Raw genomic sequence first — 23491 nt, 5'->3', positions numbered from 1 at the left:
TGGATTTTGACAGACCCAGACCTAAAATCCAACGATGAACATATACAATCCCGCTCTTAACAAACTACTAATTTTCAGAGAAACAAATCACAAATCCCATCCCTTGTTACACGGTTAATATTCTTTCCATTCGTACTTTAAAAGACCTTTTAAAAGACCTTGTTGACTGAAAATAAATAACATGCTATAGAGAATTAATTGAATGAGGTTGTACATACCCACCGTTCTATTTTGACTTTGGTAACATCTAACGATAGAAGGCTGCCCAATTAAGACGCTATGCTCAATATGAGCATATTTGTTGCGGAACCTATCCCTTTCGTGCGTTTAAGGCATTAGCGAATCCCATTCCTTGTTACAGGGTTAATATTCTTTCCACTAGTGCGTTAAAGGACCCTGTCCCTTTCGTGCGTTTAAGGCATTGGCTCTGTCCACAGGTGACAGCTCAGTCTGAATTGACTCCTCCATTCATGTGTCTCCTGCCAAACACCACGCCCACCTAATTGGCATTTATAGCCACCCAATTCACCTTTACATTTACATATCATCAATCTATTCCATGAAACACATCTCACAACTTGAGTTGCAGGCAGGCAGATCAGGCTCTTCATCTTCTTCTGTTTTCCAATTGCAATGGCGGGCAATGATGACTGGAGACGCGTGGAGTCCAGCCTGGTAAGCTCGCTCCCTCATCGTGTCCGGTTGCTCTGTTGGCTTGTGAAAACAGGGTGTGATATCTGCAGGAGAAGCGACGGCACCGTTAATCGGTGCCTCGGAACGTGGTTTAACTGCAAGGCTCCTGCCAACGAGACGCCCACTCACGGAGTCTATACCAAAGACATCGTCATCGACGAGGCCACGGGCGCTTGGTTCCGTCTCTTTGTTCCCGTCAGCAACAACCAGGAGGGCGCGTTGCCCGTGGTCGTCTACTTCCATGGCGGGGGCTTCACCATGCTCTCGCCGAGCGACGCTCCCTATGACAAATTCTGCCGTACTCTGGCCGGGCGAAAAAGACTGGTCGTGGTCTCGGTGGGATACCGGTTGGCTCCGGAGCACAAGTACCCCGCCGCTTACGACGACTGTTTCGCGGCGCTTTCGTGGCTCCGCGCGCACGGGCACGATTGCCTGCCTCCGAACGCCGATCTGTCGCGGTGCTTCTTGATGGGCGAGAGCGCGGGCGGGAACATAGTCCACCACGTCGGATGCCGCGTGGCGGGAGGAGGGGACATGAGTCCAGTCAACATCGTGGGACACGTTCTCATTCAGCCCTACTTTGGCGGGGAAGATAGGACCCCAGCGGAGGCGAGGTTGAGCAACGATCTGCCGCTCATTACGTTGGAGGCGTGCGATTGGAATTGGAAGGCGTTTCTGCCGAAAGGGGCTACGAGAGACCACCCGGCAGCCAACGTAACGGGCACAGACATCTCGGGGTTACCGTTGCCTCCATCGTTGGTGGTGGTGGGAGGTCTTGACCTCCTCAAGGATCGAGATCTTCTATACGTTGAGCATCTGAAAAGCATGGGCAAGCCGGTGGAGCTTCTGTTCTACGAAGATGGTATTCATGGCTTTCAGTTCTTTCCTTATAACTTGGCTTCCAAGTTCATAGACGATCTGAGGCACTTCCTAAATATTCGTTAGATTAAAAATTGGAATAAACAATTAAAATGTATTTGTAATAATTTATGGAGTTGGCTTTATTGGGATTTTTTGGACTTCCTGGTGCCAGAATCTGCTGGAATCTGGTGGAAAAATTTGAGGTGAAATCTTGATTTGTGTTATTTAAACTATTTTTTGACTGTATATATGGACTTAGGACCCTTGAAAACCTCTAGGGCACTTCAATTGCACAAGATTACCCATCAAGTTTGTGATTTCAATAAATTCTTGCCAGATTTTAAAAAGTAATTTGACCAAGAAAACCCATGGTAAAAGCTTCCAAAAAGTTGCACTAAAGACAACTCCATAATTTATTTGATATGTGTTTTTATATTATTATGATGTATTTTGTAAGCGAAATTACAATAAAGACAAAAAGATTATTAGTAGTGTTGTTGTATATAAGTTAAATTATTATTGTTATTGTATATGAGTTAAGTTTGTTGGTTTGTGGTTATGAGGCGTAGATTAATTGATTTGTGCGGTTTTTTAGTTTTTATTAGGTTATTAGCTAAAATTCTATGGGGAGGGTTTTAGGATAGGATCGATCTTTGGGCCAATTAAATTTCTCTAAAGGGTGTTTAAGCTAGATGGAGCTATTAAATTATCTAAAGGGCATTTAAGCTAGGTCGAGCTTTGCACAATCCTAGAGTCCTAGTGATAACATCCTTGTAGTGGTGGGTTGGGGCTAGCCCCAACTTAAGCTCAACCTAATTCGAATAAATAAATAAATAAAAGAGTTTGTTGGTCTGCCCATAAAAAACCATATTAGTAAGTAAAGAAAGGAAATGTTTATGTTTGTCTTGGTTATAAATTGTGTATGAAACTTTCATGTACAATGAAATTGTTTAAATAATTAAATTTAAGAAAAGTGAAAAAATTGTTATTCTTGTCATGCGAAAATCAAAAGTAATAAAATTGTTGCTGTTGTAATGAGAAAACTAATATGTAAATATTAGAGATCATTTTGAGGGGATGTAGGGATGTTGACTAGTACACAGGGAGTTTGTTCTACACTATGTTTAGTCCCAATAAATTTCAGTCCATGGGTTTTCTTAGTCAAGTTTGTAAGTTTGGTATCAATAACTTTGACTTTAAGTTGCATCATAACTAATTGTATTATTGTTTCTTAATAGGTCTCATTTATTTATATTAACACTTGCCAACTAGAGTTTTCATCTATCAGTACAAATCCATTGTTTTGAAGTACTTAGTATCCCTAGCCATAACGCTACACATACCAGGTACCCAATTCCCCATCACCTCATCTATGTATGTATCATTGATGAATTTATTTTTCAATCTCGCCTCCTTTATTGTCTTAATTTCTTCTTGGATGTTCTATGGAGTTTGCACCCAAAATTCCCCCCTATTGACTCTTCAACCCCTTGTTGAGCTCGGGGGATGAGTGGCCTACCTTATTGTCGCCTCTTCCTATGTCACTGGCCTCTTTAGGGCATAATGTCCTACCATGAAATCATAGTACACAAAGGAGTGAACCTTGAAATGAAAATTGGTGAAATGATAGAACTTGATGTACCTACCACTGTTGACAAATCGTTGTCACTCCCTTAATGCTCTACAATTGAGAACAGTGACAATTTTAAGGATGGAAATTTATCTTAAACTTTAAAAATCTTGGTGAATCTTACTACCTGATATACAAACTATAAAATGTTAGGTATTTTTTTGTAAAATTATTCAAATTTCTGATGATTTATATAGTCGCTATAAATTTTGGTGATTTTTAAGATAAAATAATCTTATACTATAAAATTTGGGTGAATCATTTTTAGAAAAAAATAGAAATTGGCGAATCCTTTTTTGGAAAAAGCATGGAAAATTAGTCCACTTGCGAATATTAGCACTTAAAATTTTTTCCATAATTGAGAAAGACAAATTATTACGTCAAAATATAGAACCACTGGTATCAAAGGCTCACCAAAATGGAGACACCTTCGACCCTAACACCAATAATACTAACAATAGCAAAGAAAACAACTATAATTAAAGAAACCTTGTAAAAACTCTAAAATAGTGGTGGAGGTAGACATTGCTTAGAGGAGCTAGCTAAGATGGCCCAACCCCTCATTTCCACTATCCTATGAGCAATCATCCTAGCCTTTGAGGACCATAACCCCCAAAACTGCCTCCTCCTTGATATCATTATAGATGTTCCTTCCTTCTCAACATCATGAATATAAATTCTCTCTCTTCATCTCACCCTTTGCCATTATGACATGCATGCGACAAATCAACTATAGATCAACCAATTTTTTCCACGAGCCTTGAGCTAGGTGTTGGGCATTGGTTCAAGGTGACATGACATTGCCCTTGCCCAAGGGCATTTTTGTCCCTAACATCCATTTAAGGTTTTAGATGTTTTTTTTACTTATTTGATTATATTGTAATTAAAGTAGTATTGATTTTGTGTATGACATTAAGGCTATAAATTATTTTAAAATATATGATTTTAGTGTAATATTTTATTTTATTTTTATTTTTTTCAGCTATATGAATAATTAGAGCTTTTCTTCTTTAGACAACCAAAAACAAGTTAACAATCCAAAACCCACAAACTGAATTGTGTAGCTTTCTTTTCTTCTAATAAAAATAATAAATAAATTGTTTTTGTTTGGTTGTATGATTAATTAGAGTTTTTCTTCTTTGGACATTCACAAACAAATTAACAATCCAAAACCCATAAACCACATTCTTTTAATAAAGATAATGAATTAGTAAGCATTGTTTTTTTTTATCAATAATAACTATCCTTACTCAGGATGTAGATTTGCAACTGTTCATGAAGTTTTAATCAAAATCACAAGACACAAACCTACTCTATTGCTTTGCAGACATTAATTCACAATTTAGAACAAAAATCTCAGACATGCAAGAAGAAATAACACACATGCAACAAGTATTTTTATTTGGGGAAAGAAATCTACTAAAAACCCCAATGCATGCTTGCATTAATAAAATGAATAGAGATGTATTACAATTTCTTTGCTCAACTGAGCACACCCTGCAAGTGCATAACCTATCTCTCTGCTCATTGAAGGCCTCTGACCCAGACTTAGTCAAATTTTGCCTCTGCTTGAGCTCTTATTTCCTTGCATTGTTCCTTGAGGAATTAGGCCCCTATTATTTAGGAAATTTCTCAAATTGAATTGCGCAATTCCTTAGGCTGATCATCTGACTGCATGCAACACCTGTACACTCAAGACTAGTTTACAATTGATGTTACACTGCCTTGAAATCCCACCAAGCCTGGGGAACTCAAATTCTATGCATGCACTAACTATTTTGGGTTGATTGATCAGTTAACTGGATGATAACTGAGTTTGACTAAAGTCCCACTGCACAAGTTGACCCTCAACTAGTTCTTTCAACAATTGGAACTAATTTAATTGAGAACAACCTTAGATAATTGACCTTGATTGCTACAAATTAGCAATCACACATGCTTAACTGAACTCTAACTCCTCCAACTCGAATTGACTGAGTAAAATAGGTAACACAAGCCATGTCACACAAGTTAACATCATCTAAGTTGTTTGTTGATGTGGAAATTCAAATTTTCTCAATTTAATTAAGGCAAAATCAAATTGAGAATTTTTTGTTGCATTTTTCAATACTCCCTCTCAACAATAAAGGGATTATCAACCACCCCTATCTTGCACCTGTGGAACTTGAACTTCCCTCTTGACAAGACCTTTGTCAAAATTTCAACATCTTGTTCCTCTCTCGGAATGTACTGCAACAACATTATCCACATCTGTACACAATCCCACAAATGGTGATACCAGATATCTATATGCTTGGATCGATCATGAAAAAAAATATTTTCATAGAGCTTGATGCAACTATGATTATCACAGTGTATCACAGTTGGATCCATCATTTGACCAAATAATCCAACACGTATCTTTCTCATCTAGATCGGCTCACATGCTATGTGACTAGCAACCATGTATTCTACTTTTGCTGAGCTGAGTGCCACAAATCTTTGCTTCCTACTATACTAAGAAACCATTGCATACCCAACACTAAAAATTTCACCTGATGTACTCTTTCAGTCTGATGGACTCCCCGTCCAATCTGCATTTTTCAAGCCACAGAGCTTCACTCCCTCTATCTGTATGTACCATAGTCCAAACTGGGTAGTGCCTCTAAGGTACCATAGAACATGCTTTACTGTCTTCCAAAACAATTTGGTTAACCTAACCATAGTCTGGCTCAGCTTGTTGACTGCATAACACACATATGGTCATGTATTCACAAGATACACTAGTGAACCCACCAATTATGAGTAAACAATAGCATCCACTTCTTCCCCTGAAGTGGCATCCTCTTTCCTCCAGTTGGTCGCTAGAGGTGTCTCCATGGGTTTGTAACTATCCATGTGGAACCTCTAAAGTATCTCATTGGCATACTTTCCCTGAGAGACAAAAAACTCTCCATCACCTTACCATACTTTCAATCCGAGGAAGTAGTACATGAGACCCATGTCATTCATTTCAAACTCTCTTTCAAGTTCCTCCTTGCAAGATCTGAATAGCTTCTCATCACCAGTTAAAATCAAATCATCAACATATAATTAATCAACAATTTACCTTCTACCAAGATATGATAGAGGTTTGCATCCGCTTCACTTTTAGTGAAGCCCAAACAGGCGAGATATCTATCGATCATGGTGTACCAAGAATAGGGTGCTTGATTGAGACCAAACAACGATCACTTGAGTCTTCACACATGAGACTCTCGATCAAAATCTCGAATCCTTCTGGTTTCTTGATATACACTTCCTCCTCAATAACGCCATTGAGGAATGCTATTTTCACATCCATCTGGTGGATCTTCCACCCCATCTGTGAAATCAAATCAAGAATTGATCCAATGGATGAATACCTTGCTACAGGAGAAAATGTATCCTCATAGTCAATCCCCTCAACTTGAGAGTACCCCTTGACCACAAATTTGGCATTGTACTTTTTTATGCTTGCGTCTACTGCATGCGTTACCTTGAAGATCCATCTCAAACCCACAACTGATTTGTCTGTTGGCCTTTGGACCACTTCCCAAACATTGTTCTTTACAATAGATTCATATTCCTCCACCATTGCATCAAACCATACATATTGCTTTACTTCTTCCTCGAGAGAGTATGGATCAGTCTCTACAAGCTTAATCACTAGATCCATGTAGCTAGTGTACCGATCTGGTAACCTTCTCTACTTGTGTTGATTTAAAGGAGCACCCATATTCTCCCTCGCATCCTGCACAAGTATCTTAACTTCCCTGGTCCTTTTCCTGCCTTCTCTAGATGGTTCTTCTTGAGTGATTGTCCCCACTCTTTTCTCCTCAATTTATGGCTACTCCACAACTTCTCGAGGCTCCTCCTTTGGAGCTAAAAGCTCCTCTTATGGTGGGATCTGAAGCTCCCTCTCAAAAGAGCACCGCATTGCTTTATCTCCATCAAATTTTACATCCCTTTGCACAACTATCATTCTAAGGGATGGCAAGTACACACGGTAGTTGTGGGGAGTTTCTGTGTAACCCACAAATACCCCCAATTTTGTTTTCGTCTCTAGCTTCTTCCTTGATTCTTTGGAGACATGGAAGTAAATAGAGGCTTCGAAAATCCTGAAGTGCGACACATCCAACTTTTCCCCGAGAAAGCCTCCTCCGGTGTAATCATGCCTAAAATCCGATGAGGACTTCGGTTCTGCAAATAGACTTCTGAATTGCATGCCTCGACCTAAAAATGAAGAGGTAGTCCTTGATCATGAAACATCATACTCGTTTCTCCCACAATGCTACGCCCCTTTGTCTCAGCCACACCATTCTGTTGTGGTTTGTGGGGTGCTATCAACTCTCATCAAATCCCTTCTTTTGCATAATTTTTTTTAAATTCATTCGACAAGTACTCACTTCCATTATCGCTCCTAAGAGCCTTCACCTTCTTGCCCGTTTCTTTCTCAACCAGTGCCTTGAATTCTACGAACTTGGAGAATGTATCATCTTTCTTCCGCATGAAGAAGATCCAACACTTCCGTGAGAAGTCATCAATAAAAATAACAAAATATTTGTGCCTGGTAGTGGAGCTTATCAAGAAAGGTCCACAGACATCAGAGTGGATCCTTTCCAAGACTACATGTGCTTTGTTGTCTCGATCATTGAATGTGGATTTTATGTACTTACCCAAAGTACATCCTTTGCATACATCCTGCTGCTTAAGTGCTCTTTTGGGGACTCATGTGGTTATCTGTTGCATGATCTTCAAAGTGCCATGATGCAAATGGAAAAGCCTTATATGCCAAATTTCACCAGCATCGAGGCTTTGCACCTTCTCTGCCTTTATGGTCAATGCAACACAATCCTCCACATTTAGCTTGTACATGTTCTTCACACGAACCCTAATCTGCTTCACTTGTCTCGTGGTTATGTGTCTCAGGAATGCATTTCCTTTGCTGAAGATCACATCATAACCATAATCTTCCAAAATTGCAATAGAGATGAGATTTTTCTTTAGGCCCGGAACGAACATGACATCCTTGAGCCTGTGGGGGAGCACGACTCCCTTTGAAAGGTGACTGTACCAACCTTGGTCACGCTATACCTTTCGTTGCCCCCATCTCGATGTGAATCTATAAATATTTCTCCTACAAGTCACTGAAAAATTCTCAACACCTTATCATGTGGAACGATGCACCTGAGTCCAAGTACCACACGCTCACCATCACTGTCCTAGCCATGCATACAATGAGGGTAAAGTCAAGCTCTAACTGTGAAGCCAAAGCTTCACCTACTCCTCCTCCCAAGGTATTCTTTCTTGTCTTCTTGTGTGGACACTTCGTGGCATAGTGCCTAAATTCATGACAATGGAAGCATTTATTTTTTGACGAATCTTTCTTCTTTCGCCCTTGACTGGATTATGGTTTGGATTGAGATTTCTTCCATTTTCCCTTCTTTTCCTTTCCAACTAATGGAAATTTTCTTCATCCTCGCCCTTGGATGAAGTCCCATCCCCGGTATTCCACCTTATTTCCTTCTGTTCCAAATCAGACCATAAGCGCTCCCAATTGAGTAGTTTCTCCCTCCCATTCATCGAATCTTGATAGCTATGCTAGCTCTTGGGAAGGCCCAGAAAGGCTACGCTTACCAAGTCATCTTCAAGGACAGTAACACTGATCCTTTCCAGTTCATCGCGACATTGTGTGAACCTACTCATATATTGTGGTATCATGTCATTCTTCTACATATTGATACTTCAAAATTTATCCTTGAATGCCAACTTCCTGTAGTCATTACTATTCTCGAACAATTTTGTCAGTTCTTTCGAGATCACAAACAAAGGTTATTTTCCATGGAGATTCTAGACAATATGATCTCGTACTCCCTCTAAGATTATTCTTCTCGGCTTGGCTACATCTTTCTACCACTGTCCAAGGTCCTAGACATTAGTTGCTAGTGGTCTTGGAATATCTGTCTTGACATATTTAAGAAATACATTTTCATCCAATACTGCCTCCATCTAGTCCTTCCATGCAACAAAATTTTAGGTGCCTTCCAAGGCATACTCTAAACTTAGTCCATTGAAGGCCATCTTCTTAGCTCTGAATAAATCCTGCTACAATGATCTTCAAATTCGAACCTTTGAGAAACAACTTCAAATTTCCTGCTCTAATGTGAATCCAGCTTTGATACCATGTAGAAATTAGGTAGTAGATTTGCAACTGCTCATGAAGTCTTAATCAAAATCACAAGACACAAACCTACTCTACTGTTATGTGGACATAAATTCACAATTTAGAACAAAAATCTTAGACATGCAAGAATAAATAACACACATGCAACAAGTATTTTTATTTGGGGAAAACATTCTGCTAAAAACCCAAATGCATGTTTGCATTAATCAAATGAATAAAGATGTATTATCAATTTCTTTGCTCAACTGAGCACGCCCTGCAAGTGCATAACCTATCTCTCTACTCATTGAAGGCCTCTAACCCATACTCAGTCAAATTTTACCTCTGCTTGAGCTCTTATTTCCTTGTGTTATTCCTTGAGGTATTAGGTCCCTATTATTTAGGAAATTCCTCAAATTGAATTGCGAAATTCCTTAGGCTGATCATCTGATTGCATGCTACACTTGTACAATCAAGACTATTCTACAACTGATGTTATGTTATGCAACCAACTCAGAAAATAGAAGAAGAGATAGATCAACGACTTCAAAAATAGCCTCTTCGAGGGGGAAACCTCTTTTACATTACGCAAATGAACAATTATTTGATGATACAAATGACAAAACCTCCTTTTTATATATAGGAGTCTAAGGGGTTACAATATAATCAGAGTCGACATAACAATAATAATGTAAGGGCACAAAATTAACAATAGCGGGCTTCTATGGGGCACAACAATAACAATATGGGGACTACATGGGCACAACAATAACAATAAGGGGGACACACTAATAACAATGAGGGAATACACTAGTATTATAGGGACCTAACATGCCCCTTTCCTTTAAAAATGTGTTGTCCTCAACGCTTGAGTAGTTCTGGATGCTTCTATATAAAATTCCCATCCTCCCATGTGGAATCTTCCATGGATAAGTTCTTCCATTTGATGAGATACTCTGAAATTGATCTATTTCCTAGTTGTCGAGTTCTTGTTTCCGTGACTTTTTTAGCTTCCAATATGATTTTTCCTTCCTCGTCAAGTTCTAACAATATTGGTTGAACTGGGAGCTTGCCACCTATAACCTTCTTTAAGCATGAAACATGGAAAACTAGGTGCACTTGGGAAGATGTAGAAAGCTCCAATTTGTATGCCATAGTACCAATATTTTGCAACACCTTTTAAGGACCATAATACTTTGGTGATAATTTATTATTCTTTTTAGCTTGATTTAGGGACATTTGTTTGTATGATTGTAGTCGTAAAAATACCCAGTTGCCTACATCAAAACTTATTTTGCTGCAATGTTCATATGCCTGTTGTTTCATTTTATTATGTGCCAAAGTGAGGTTATCCTTTAAGAGTTGGATAACTTGTCGTTGATTCTCAATGTGATCTTCCACTGCTGGAACCTTAGAATTTTCTCTTAAAGATGATGTGATGGATGGTGGATGATATCCATAAAGTGCCATAAATGGGGTCATTTTTGCTACAGTATGGAAGGAAGTGTTATACCACCATTCAGTCAAAGGTAACCACTTGACCCATTGTGTTTTTTTATCAGATAAAAAGCAACGAATATATCCTTCAAAACATTTGTTCACTATCTCATTTTTCCCATCCGATTGAGGATGATAAGATGAGCTATGAGCTAATTGAGTACCGAGACAAGAAAATAATTCCATCCAAAAATTTCTAGTGAAAATAGGATCTTTGTCGCTTACAATAATCTTTTGATTTCCATGTAGCTTTTGAATTGTTTCCATAAATGCAGTAGCATTTGTACTGACTTTAAATGGATGAAATAATGCACAAAAATGTGCATACTTGGTAAGTCTATCAACTACCACCATGATGATACTCTTTCCTTCAGACTTGGGTAAACCTGTGATAAAATCCATTGAAACCTCCTCCCAGTGTTGACTTGGAATGGATAAAGGTTGTAACAGTGTCGGGGTCTTAAACGTCTCAACTTTATCTTGTTGGCAAACCAAACATTCTGCCACAAACTTTTGAATATCATATTTAAGGCCATTCCAAAAAAAATCCTTCTTAACCTTCTAGTAAGTTTTTAAAAATCCAGAGTGTCGTCCTAAGGGAGAGGTTTGCCATTCCAGTAGAATATTTTGTTTGAGTTGGGAATTCTTACAAAGGTATAAGCAATCTTTGTACCATAATTAATCATTATTCTAGCTAAATGTATCAGATGTATTAGGATCTTGCTGCAACTTTTGAATGAATGCCCATAATTATTCATCATTTTTCCATTCATCCCTTGCTTCGGTTATCCAATCTTGTTGGATAATAGAAATGGAACAAATCAATGCTTCCACATCCTCATTCTTTCTTGAAAGTGCATCTGCAACAACATTTTGCTTCATTTTTTTGTAGATGATTTCAAAGTCATAACCCAACATCTTTGTGACCCATTTTTGCTGCTCTTTTGAAGATAATATTTGTTCTAAAAAGTATCTAAGACTATCATGATCTGTTTTTACCTTGAAGTGCCTTCCCATTAATTAAGGTCGCCATTTCTTAAGTGCATGTAGTATTGCCAACATTTTCTTCTCATAAATAGCTTTGTGTAAATACTTTCCTTTGATTGGATGACTTTCAAAAGCAGTGGGTATTCCTTTTTGCATTAGAACAAAATCATTTCCGTTTCTTGAAGCATCACATTCCATAATAAAGGTTTTTGTGAAGTCTAGCGTAGCTAAGACCGGTGCTTGGCACATTACCTCTTTAAGATGCTCAAAGGCTTTAGTTGCTTATGGAGTCCAAGAAAATTCATATTTCTTCAATGTTGTTGTTAGAGGTGCTTCTATTCTCCCATAATTCTTAACAAATTTTCATTAGTACTCCATCAACGCAAGAAATCCTCGCAAATGCTTTATGGATGTGGGCATTTTCCATTCCTTAATGGCTTTAATTTTGTTAGGCTCTACCTTAACACCCTCATGAGATACAATATGACCTATATATTCCACCTTCTGTACTCCAAAGAAACATTTGGATGTTTTTGCATATAATTGTTTCTTCTCCAATAGCTTGAGCATATTATCAACATGTTGAATATGATCCTTCAAAGACTTGTTCTATATTAGTATATCATCAAAAAATACTAACACACATTTTCTAAGGAAGGGTTTGCAAATGGAATTCATCAAACCTTAAAATCTAGAAGGTGCATTGATAAGACCAAAAGGCATGACCAAAAATTCATAATGACCCTCATGAGTTCTAAATGCTATTTTAGGAAGTCTTCCATCTTCATTCTTATTTGATGATATCCTGAACGAAGATCCAACTTGGTGAAGTAAATTTCTCCATGTAATTCATCCAGTAATCCATCAATGAAAGGAATGGGAAATTTATCTTTAATAATGAGCTTATTAAGCTCCCTATAATCCGGACACATGTGCCATGATCCATCCTTCTTGTGCACCAATACTACTAGAGCAGAGAAAGAAACTTGACTAGGTTGAATTATACTAGTCTCTACATTTCTGCAACTATACATTCAATCTCACTCTTCTGGGTATAGGGATATCTGTAAGGCCTGATGTTTGGAGGAATATTTCTTGGAATCAAATGAATAGTATGCTCATGATCATGAATAGGCGGGAGGCATTTGGGGGTCTCAAATACCTTGGAATGATTGTCCAAGACTTTTTGGAGGTCTGGAGAAATAAATGATTTCGATGTTTGAACCTCTATTGAACATAATTGTGAAATTACACCCCATTGTTCTTTCTTTAGAAGCTTTGTCATGCCATTAGAGATGATTATCTTTCCTAGTTTCCCTACGATACCCCTTAATTCAACTTCCTTTCCTTTCAAAAAAAAATTCAAGAAAAGTTTTTGAAAATTAAAAGCTATCGTACCCAAAGATTGTAGCCATTGGACTCGTAGCACAACATCAACACCACCCATTGGAATGGAAAGAATTGGACTATTCAATACACATTATCCCATGGATAGCATGATATTATGGCACTTTCTAGAGCAATTTACGGTTCCTCCACTTGCAACCATCACTTGACACTGGTGCTGGATATAGGAATCACTTTAATTCCTTGGCTAGCTTACAATAAATAAAATTATGGGTACTACCGAATCCATTAGGAGAATTTTGAAGTCTAAAATGGGCCTCCTAAGAAAAATGTACAACCAAAACAAATTTTATAAGAACCAATAGGATTCAAGATGATGATGTCAACCATAGGGGATGATTCACAATTTTTGGAGTAAAAAAGTAAAAATAATAAAAATAATAAAATAATAAAACTAAATTTTCAACTCGTATTTTCAGTGTATCTCCCGAAGGTTTTACTCAAATTTTGAGTGGGAGTATTCATTGGATGTAAAATTTAATTCTTCATCCAAAGAGTACCCATGTTTCATACTTTCGATAGACCCTACTACATGAAAAATGAGAAATACATTAAAAAAAATAAAAAAATTAAAAAAAATGATTCCAATCACGTTTTTCATGTATTTCTATTTTTTCATGTAGTAGGTTTCATTGAAAGCATGCAACATGGGTACTATTTGGATGAGGAATCAAATTTTTCATCCAACGAGTGTTTCTGCTCGAAATTTGAGTAAACCCATAGGGAGATAAGTTGAAAATACGAGTTGAAAAAATAGTTTTTTCTTTTTTCCCTCTAAAATTTGATGATGTAATCTAACCTTATTTTATTATTTCCACTATTATTTTATAATTTCCTTAGGAGGTCCATTTTAGACCCCAAAATTTCCCTAATGAATCAAGATTATTACCCTTTTCTTCTTGATATATTCTTCTATCTTAAGAGTTTGAAGAGTGGCAATTCTTGCCAATGCATTACAAGATATGGTCAGATTCATTTCATCTTTCTCTGGGGTTGGTTCTTGGCGTATATCCTTTTTTTTTTTTTTTTACGTTTGTTGTTCCTTTTCTTTCTCCTCTTCACAACTATAATCAAGCATTTTTGCTCTTTTTTCTTCCAATTGTTGTGGTGTCAACCTTGTAGCTTGTGGAAGGTTAGGAGAAACCACACTTCCATATTTATAGTTGTGAGTGCTAGGCTTCCTTGTTGCCATAATTTGTCTTTCAGTTTTCTTGCCAACTTGAATGCTTTCTCCAATGAATCAGGTTACCAAAGCGAACCTCATGTTAGATGTTATCCTTTAGAGTCCCTATGAAGACATCAATCATATGATCATTTGGAATATCATTTACCCTTATATTCAATTATTGGAAGTCCTCAATGTGCTCCACTATTGAACCCTTTTGTTTGAGATTTATCAATTGGCTAAAGAAGGTGTTGATATTTGTATCCTCATAATGTGCTATCATTTCCTCCGTAAAAATTGACCAAGTGACAATTTGTTTATGAGAGAAAAGTCATCGACACCATACAAATTGATTAGGTTCTAAATATAAAGTTTCAATGTGTACCTTTTATGTGTTTTTCACATTATGGAGAACAAGTTATTGCTCCATATGTAGTATCCATGTTACAGGATCCTTGCCACAAAACTTCCTCATATTGATCTTTGGATTATGGTGGGTCTTCAATCCAATGTTAGAGTCTATGAAATCATGATTAACATTTCTTTGTTTCTCATCATGAGTTTCCTCTACTACCTTTTCGCCATTAGGAAGCATTTTTTGTAGCAACTTTTCCAAACCTTCCTTCAAACTTTCCATGTCTTTCTTCAAATCTTCAATGTTGTCTTTCAGTTTTTCTTCTATACCATTGATGGCATCCTTTAAACCTTCCATGTCTACTTTTAAACCATTCTTGAAACCTTCCATGTCTGGTTTTAAACCATTCTTGAAACCTTCCATGTCTGATTTTAAACCATTCTTCATACCATCCATCTTAGCTTCCATTTCATTTTTTGTTACTCTTTGTAAGAGCGAAATTTGTTGCACTTGGTCTCGTAATTTTGATATATCATGTTGCATTTATTCTTCTTCTTCATGCGTCATAGTAGAACTTTCAAGTTGCTTACTAGGTGTTTCCATTTGATTTTTTTGGGTCATCAATTAATGATATTTATGCTTCATTATTCCCTTTGAATCACTTCAAACTAATTTTTCAAACAAAAGTTATATAAATTGTTTAAAAAATACACACATTTTTCTTGCTTTGCAGGAGCTCAATATTGAATTTGTTGTATCTCGTTAATTTCGGATCTCCAGGGTTTGAAATTTCGTCTTGTGGTAGCCCTATGAGTCCTATTTCCAAACCCACAAGTCTGATCGAGATTGGATTCTTCAAGAAAGAGTTATGCCCAATCGCCCACAATGACCTGATTATAGACCGGTTCAATAGAGTGAACTTGTATGAAGTTCCACATGTCATTGTTTCGACCTTCGACCTTGAAAAAATACCCAACAAATTGTAGTCTGTCCTATTTCTGTCACTTTTTACAAATTTTAATTTGATGCTCAGGGAGAAAGTAATGACGATTTTCCCAAGGTCACCTGTTTGAGATGGAATTCAAGAGCCTGCAAAAACCCTAACTTCCTGAGTTCATATCTTTGAAAATATAGTGAGAAAAGATTTGAAATTTGGACACGAGGTTCATAAAGATTTAGACTCAAATGAGTTTTAATTTTAGCTTCTGAAACTTCGTGGAAAAAAAATTATAGCAAAAATTCCACGATGCCCTGTTTGAAACAGTGAAACCCTAAAATCCAAAGCTTTGATACCAAATGTTATGCAACCAACTCACAAAATAGAAGAAGAGATAAATCAACGACTTCAAAAATAGTCTCTTCGAGGGGGAAACCTCCTTTACATAACACAAATGAACAATTTTTCGATGATACAAATGACAAAACATCCTTTCTATATATAGGAGTCTAAGGGGTCACAATATAATTAGAGCCAATATAACAATAATAATGTAAGGGCACGACAATAACAATAGTGGGTTTCTATGAGACACAATAATAAAAATATGGGGACTACATGAGAAAAACAATAATAATAAGGGGGCTACACTAATAAAAATGAGGGAATGCACTAGTATTATAGGGACCTAACATGTTACATTGCCTTGGAATCTCCACCAAGCTCGGGAAGTCTGTCCTATTTCTATCACTTCTTACAAAATTTGAATCTGATGCTTAGAGAGAGTTAAGACGATTTTCCCAAGGTCACCTTTTCGAGATCGAATTCAGGAGCCTACAATAACCATAAATTCCTGAGTAAATATCTTTGAAAATATAGTGAAAAAAGATCTAAAATTTGGACACGAGGTTCATCAAGATTTTGGCTCAAATGAGTTTTAATTTCAGCTTCTGAAGCTTCGTAGAAAAAAAGTTATATTGAAAATACAACGATGGCCTGTTTGAAGAAGCGAAACCCTAGCATCCAAAGCTCTGATACCAAATATTATGCAACCAGCTCACAAAATAGAAGAAGAGATAGATCAACGACTTCAAAAATAGCCTCTTCAAGGGGGAAGCCTCCTTTACATTACACAAATGAACAATTCTTCAATGATACAAATGACAAAACCTCCTTCTATATATAGGAGTCTAAGGGATCACAATATAATCAGAGCTGACATAACAATAATAATGTAAGGGCACAAAAATAACAATAGTGGGCTTCTATGGAGCACAACAATAAAATATGGGGACTGCATAGGCACAACAACAATAATAAGGGGGCTACACTAATAACAATGAGGGAATACACTAATATTATAGGGACCTAAGATGTTACACTGCCTTGGAATCTCCATCAAACCTAGGGAACTTTGCATGCACTAGCTATTTTGGGTTGATTGATTAGTTAACTAGATGATCATTGAACTTGACTGAAGTCGCATAACAAAACTTGACCCTTCGCTAGTTCCTCCAAAATTTGGAACTAATTGAACTAAAAACAACCTTAGATAACTAACGTTGATTACTACAAATTAGCAATCACACATGCTTAACTGAACTCTAACTCCTCCAAATCAAACTTACTGAGTAAATTGGGTGACACAATCCATGTCATATAAGTTAATATCATCCAAGTTGTCTGTTGATATGGAAATTCGAATTTTCTCAATTTAATTAAGGCAAAATCAAATTGAGAATTTCTTGCTGCCTTTTTCAACACAGGGTCCACAACTAAAATTATATTAACCAAAAATGTATATTCTTCTTTACCCTACACTAAAACAAAATCAAATACAAATAATTTATATTTATAAAATCAAAATATAAATTGAATAAATACAATTTATTTAAATTAATTGCGTCTAGAGTAATTTAAATTAAAAAAAAAATTCTTATATTTTCACTTTTCATAACTAGTGAGGTGTGTAATTTATTTAATTTATAATATGGAGTTGATATATAAGATTTCAAAAACACCAATAACAAAGAAAAGTGTAAAGTGGATTATAAATAAAATATTTCAACACTTTAAATTTTTTCATGTATTAAATATGCACATTTTTTTTTAAATATTAGTGATTTTCATATCGTTTTGAAAAGTGTTGATGAAGTATCAACCCCATTTTTTTTTGCTTATTTTTAATATTTTTAAATTTTTTGACATATTAAGTATGAATATTTTTTTTAAAATATTGTGATTTTCATGAGGATTTTGAAAAGCGTCAACATTTTTTAGGCATATTTTTTACACTTTAAATTTTCTTATGTTTTAAGTATGCACAACTTTAAAAAAAATAAATAATTTCTCAATCTGTCTACTCCTATTATTTATACAAAAAAATTACAGCAAGGCCACAGCCTTGAAAGTCTTGCCATGAAGTTGGCATTTTACAGAAATGATCATGATCTCAGTACATAGTAGACCTCCAACAATATTTTGACTTCACATAAGACTCGAAACAGTGCTGAACATAAATGAAAACGAAACTTGCACAGCTAGACAACGCTAGACATAAACGAAACATTGACAGACAGAGACCTGAAACATGCATTAACTTCGAGATTCAAAACAGAGTCGAGCTCCTACTTCAGAAACTGCAAAGAGCGGAAACCCGAGCGGGATCAGTCATCCTCAGAGGTGTATGGCTCCTCAACGACCCTACACCCGAATTGTAGTGAGTCCTCCGAGTCAGAATGATGAACCGCCGAGCCTGTAGGTTCTCCTCGAGCTGGCGCACTTGGACCTACATGGACAGCCGGATTCACCAGAGAGGGACCTCCCATGACCTGTCGCTGATTGTCAGTCGGATTCACCATCCTCTGTTCTGCAAGAGCTCCAGGATGGGCCACTCCCGAACCCCGGACATCTTCACATTTTTTAATAGTGACCGAGAATATAAAGGTGGAGTTGGCAAGAGAACATGGGATGCAGTAGCAAATAGTGGGGTGGGCAGCATGCTCACAATCAACCATCCTGACTCGCCCACGACCCCTGCCTCTGCCACTTCTGGTGACAGGGGGACTGCTCCGCCCAGGTTCCAGCGCGTCCGAGGAAGAGTAAGAAATGGGGGTGGACCGCTGAGAGGTGGCACGACCATGGGAGCCACCACGTCTGCTCCCCATCCTGGGCCGTTCGCGCGGCATGGCAATGTACAGAGAATTATCGAGAGAGTGAATACACGGAGAGGAGTGCCCAGAATTAGGCGGAAACGGAACCCCAATTGAACCGTATGAACCTGGAACCTGAGCCCAGCATTTATGGAACGCTCTTGAGCCTAGAGAGGGAATGACAGGCCTAAGCTCGCTTGTGGAATAGCTCAGAGAGACACACAACGCTGCAATCCATAAAGCCGCAGAGGTATGCGACGAAGCCGTGGGAACGATGAGCTTATGGAGCGCCATAGCACAGTAAACCATGAAGCAGATGGAGGGAGTAAATAGCTGCATTAATAGGCTTGTGCGAGACCAGCTCGCCCATCCTGCGCGGTAACCCGTGGCGTGCTTGGGCTGACACCTGCCCATGTGATACGCCATCTTCGTACCCTCTGTTCTGTCAAGCACCCACATCCGGGAAACTTTTTTTAAAACTTGATTATTTAACTATTTTTCAAATTGTCTTATTCATCTTCTTGTTTTTTGTTCTACGATGTTTGTTTTTAAGTGTTTTCTAAACTTGGCTTTTTTGTTTTTCTTTGCAATGATATTTTATAATGAGCTTTTTAAGTTTTTTGCAAAGTTTAAAAATATAATAATAAAATTAATATTTTGAGGTTAGGATTTTTTTAATATATTTATATATCATTAATTAATACTTCAATACACATAAAATAATTGCCACTAAAAATTAACAATTTTACACACTTGACAAAAAAATATACATTTTTCATATAAATATGTACATATTAGAGATCATTTTGAGGGGATGCAGGGATATTGAATAATACACAAGTAGTTTGTTCTACACTATGTTTAGTATCAATAAACTTCAATCCATGGGTTTTCTTAGTCAAGTTTGTAAGTTTGGTGTCAATAACTTTGACTTTAAGTTGCATCACAACTAATTGCAGTATTGTTTCTTAATAGGTCTCATTTATTTATATTAACACTTGCCAACTAGAGTTTTCATCTATCAGTACAAATCCATTGTTTTGAAGTGCTTAGTATCCCTAGCCATAAAGCTACACATACCAGGTACTCAATTCCCCATCACCTCATCTATGTATGTATCATTGATGAATTTATTTTTCAATCTCGCCTCCTTCATTGTCTTAATTTATTCTTGGATGTTCTATGGAGTTTGCACCCAAAATTTCCCCCTATTGACTCTTCAACCCCTTGTTGAGCTGGGGGGATGAGTGGCCTACCTTATTGTCGCCTCTTCCTATGTCACTGGCCTCTTTAGGGCATAATGTCCTACCATGAAATCATAGTACACAAAGGAGTGAACCTTGAAATGAAAATTGGTGAAATGATAGAACTTGATGTACCTAACACTATTGACAAATCGTTGTCACTCCCTTAATGCTCTACCATTGAGAACAAGGACAATTTTAAGGATGAAAATTTATCTTAAACTTTAGAAATCTTGGTGAATCTTACTAGTCCCTGATATACAAACTATAAAATGTTAGGTATTTTTTTTGTAAAATTATTCAAATTTCCGATGATTTATATAATTGCTATAATTTTTGGTGATTTTTAAGGTAAAATAATTTTATACTATAAAATTTGGACGAATTATTTTTATAAAAAAATGAAAATTGGCGAATCTTTTTTTGGAAAAGCATCAAAAATTAGTCCACCTGTGAATATTAGCACTTAAAATTTTCCCTAATTGAGAAAGACAAATTATTACTTCAAAAGATGGAACAAATGGTATTAAAGGCTCACCAAAATGGAGACGCCTTCGACCCTAACACCAATAATACTAACAATAGCAAAGAAAACAACTATAATTAAAGAAACCTTGTAAAAACTCTAAAATAGTGGTTGAGGTAGACATTGCTTAGAGGAGCTAGCTAAGATGGCCCCACCCCTCATTTCCACTATCATATGAGAAATCATCCTAGCCGTTGAGGACCATAACCCCCAAAACTGCCTCCTCCTTGATATCATTATAGATGTAGTTTCCTTCCTTCTCAACATCATGAATATAAATTCTCTCTCATCATCTCGCCCTTTGCCATTATGACATGCATGCGACAAATCAACTACAGATCAACCGATTGTTTCCACGAGCCTTGAGCTAGATGGTGGCCATTGGTTGAAGGTGACATGACATTGCCCTTGCTCAAGGGCATTTTTGTCCCTAACATCCATTTAAGGTTTTAGATGTTTTTTTACTTATTTGATTAGATTGTAATTAAAGTAGTATTTGATTTTATGTATGACATTAAGGTTAGAAATTATTTTAAAATATATGATTTTAGTGTAATATTTTATTTTGTTTTTATTTTTTTAAGCTATATGACTAATTAGAACTTTCTTCTTTGGACAACCAAAAACAAGTTAACAATCCAAAACCCACAAATTGAATTGTGTAGCTTTCTTTTCTTTTAATAAAAATAATAAATAAATTGTTTTTGTTTGGTTGTATGATTAATTAGAGTTTCTCTTGTTTGGACATTCACAAACAAATTAACAATCCAAAACCCACAAACCACATTCTTTTAATAAATATAATGAATTAGTATGCATTGTTTTTTTTTTATCAATAATCACTATCCTTACTCAGGATGTAGAAATTAGGTTGTAGATTCGCAACTGCTCACGAAGTTTTATTCAAAATCACAAGACACAAACCTACTCTATTGCTCTGTGGACATTAATTCACAATTTAGAACAAAAATCTCAGACACGCAAGAAGAAATAACACACATGCAACAAGTATTTTTATTTTGGGAAAGAAATCTGCCAAAAACCCCAATACATGCTTGCATTAATAAAATGAATAGCGATGTATTAAAATTTCTTTGCTCAACTGAGCACACCCTCCGAGTGCATAACCTATCTCTCTATTCATTGAAGGCCTCTCACCCAGGCTTAGTCAAATTTTGCCTTTGCTTGAGCTCTTATTTCCCTGCATTGTTCCTCGAGGAATTAGGCCCCTATTATTAAGGAAATTCCTCAAATTGAAATTGCACAATTCCTTAGGTTGATCATCTGACTACATGAAACACCTGCACACTCAAGGATAATCTACAATTGATGTTACATTGCCTTGGAATCCCACCAAGACTGGGGAACTCGAATTCTATGCATGCACTAACTATTTTGGGTTGATTGATCAGTTAACTGGATGATAACTGAGTTTGATTAAAGTCCCACTGCACAAGTTGACCCTCCACTAGTTCTTTCAACAATTGGAACTAAGTTAACCGAGAATAACCTTAGATAATTGACCTTGATTGCTAAAAATTAGCAATCACACATGCTTAACTGAACTCAAACTCCTGCAACTCGAATTGACTGAGTAAAATAGGTAACATAAGCCATGTCACACAAGTTAACATCATCTAAGTTGTTTGCTGATGTGGAAATTCAATTTTTCTCAATTTAATTAAGGTAAAATCAAAATGAGAATTTCTTGTTGCATTTTTCAATGCTCCCTCTCAACAATAAAGGGATTATCAACCACCCCTATCTTGCACCTGTGGAATTTGAACTTCCCTCTTGACAAGACCTTTGTCAAAATGTCAACATCTGGTTCCTCTCTCGGAATGCACTGCAACAACATTATCCACATCTGTAAACAATCCCACAAATGGTGATACCAGATATCTATATACTTGGATCGATCGTGAAAAAAAATATTTTCATAGAGCTTGATGCAACTATGATTATCATAGTATATCACAGTTGGATCCATCATCTGATCAAATAATCCAACACATATCTTTCTCAGCTAGATCGTCTCACATGCTACTTCACTAGCAACCATGTATTCTACTTCTGCCGAGTTGAGTGTGTTAGCCTCCTGCTGCGGCAGGTTAATCATATTTCATGATCGACATTTTTACATGCCAAATATGTCATACTTTTCTTGCTGCAATGCTCCATATTTGCTACAGATGGCCAGAGAAGTATCCATGAGAGTGTGCTAGTCTAAATGCCACTTCTGTGTTCCATTTTTTATGAGTTGATCCATTTTCATGAGTTTTCAGCTAAGGGATGTCCAAACAGCTTAATCTTGGTCTCCCTAGGTTTCAATTTCCTGTTTTAGAATATAGAGAATAAACATCTGTCCGAACTGTTTAATCTTGGCAGATCTGTATATAGGTAGAGAAACAAGGGTGCTCAACAGCTTAATCTGAGCCCCTGGATGCAATAAGTGTAGTTGTAGATAGGAGGACAACAAGAAGAAAAGAATGAAAAGCTGGGTATGCTAGTTCAAGTGCACCCAAACCAAAAGGAAGAGAAAATGCTAGGTGAGTAGGTCGGGTAGGTAGCTTTGTGGTTGCAAAATCATGGCTTGTGATCCATTTCATATTGTCAAGTGTTATATCTATCATATCACAAGTTTGAGGCAGTTTTCCATTTGAAGGACTTCAAGCGAGGCATGTCTAACTTCCCCTTCCTCCTCTGTCCCCAAGTCACTCACTAACTTCCCCTAAAGAGGTCAAGATCTGCTTGATACCTCTTAGATTCATCATTCTCCATATCATTTGCCTTGGTGGAGATCTGCTTCACTCAAGGAATGTTCACACTTCTTCTATCACTCATTTTCCCCCATTGATAGCCTAAGACATCATT

The 23491-nt window shown here is 36.9% G+C and overlaps 1 pseudogene; it reads left to right on the top strand.

Moving 5' to 3' along the window:
• The first annotated feature begins 529 nt into the window (after positions 1 to 529).
• Positions 530 to 1705, top strand: LOC149145655 (putative carboxylesterase 18 pseudogene; annotated as a pseudogene).
• The last annotated feature ends 21786 nt before the right edge of the window (positions 1706 to 23491 follow it).

The sequence above is a fragment of the Pinus tabuliformis genome, chromosome X (genome assembly GCF_031772625.1).
Source record: "Pinus tabuliformis cultivar Carrire ecotype Pingquan chromosome X, CPIR1, whole genome shotgun sequence".
NCBI classification, from domain to species: domain Eukaryota; kingdom Viridiplantae; phylum Streptophyta; class Pinopsida; order Pinales; family Pinaceae; genus Pinus; species Pinus tabuliformis.
Note: the sequence above shows the minus strand (reverse complement) of the source record. Positions and strands in the feature narration are given on the sequence as shown.